The sequence below is a fragment of the Erythrolamprus reginae genome, chromosome 1, assembly GCF_031021105.1.
Source record: "Erythrolamprus reginae isolate rEryReg1 chromosome 1, rEryReg1.hap1, whole genome shotgun sequence".
Lineage (NCBI taxonomy): Eukaryota > Metazoa > Chordata > Lepidosauria > Squamata > Dipsadidae > Erythrolamprus > Erythrolamprus reginae.
In genome coordinates, this window is record NC_091950.1 from 121,793,275 (window position 1) to 121,794,177 (window position 903).

General features: G+C 32.0%; 1 non-coding gene across 1 annotated transcript; it reads left to right on the forward strand.

Annotated features, from left to right (window-relative positions):
- Window positions 1-440: 440 nt before the first annotated feature.
- On the forward strand, window positions 441-546 carry LOC139158282 (U6 spliceosomal RNA). Its single transcript, XR_011557672.1, has one exon. It is a non-coding gene; the product is annotated as a U6 spliceosomal RNA (small nuclear RNA).
- Window positions 547-903: the final 357 nt, after the last annotated feature.

Sequence of the window (903 nt, forward strand, 5' to 3'; positions counted from 1 at the left end):
TGTCTTTCCAATGTTGAATTCTTGCCTTAACAGCAAAGGGAATATAAAACATCATGTTTCAATATTTCAAGCCAACCTTAAATTATTCTTAAAATTCTCCTTTGGCATCATGTATGCCAAATCTAACACTTAATTCATTCTTACGAAATGCTGAAGTTGATCCATGCATTGGAACCAAGGAACCAAGGTTTGGACCAAGTATCTATAAGTCTTTGTGATGGTAAATAGAGAAATGTAGTCTTAATTGCAAAGCAGTCTTGGAAGTGATCTTCTGGGAAAGCATCTTGACCCTATTTGGGGCTGGGATCCATTTTGGAATACATTCATGATTCACATCCAGAAATGTATTCCAAAATGGAATACATTCAGTCTGATTGCATTCTAATCTGAGGGCAAGATTAGACTGAATTCAAGAAATATATGTGAATAGTCAAATATCAGTGCTCGCTTTGGCAGCACATATACTAAAATTGGAACGATACAGAGAAGATTAGCACAACCCCTGCACAAAGTGTTCCATATTTTTTAAAAAATTTAAAAATAACAAAAATTAAAAAGAATAGTCAAATATCTAATATTGCTGAATTTGTCAAAATCTGGAAAAGATACTAATATCTTCTAATAGCAATATATGGCATGATGTGAAACAAATAGTTCCATGAAACACAGTCTATTGGCCACATTAATGAAAGATATCAGCAAAGAGATACAAAGTGAACTAATTTAGCATAAAGAAGCATTTTTGTGATTGAAAAACAATCAATTTAAGAACAAGTTTGATGTCTATGGTGTCTGTGATGTCTATCTTTAAAGCTGGAGACACACATTACATATGAAGAACATAATCTAACCAAAATTTAATAATCTCACAAATAAATAATCTCACACAAAAATAACTAGCCA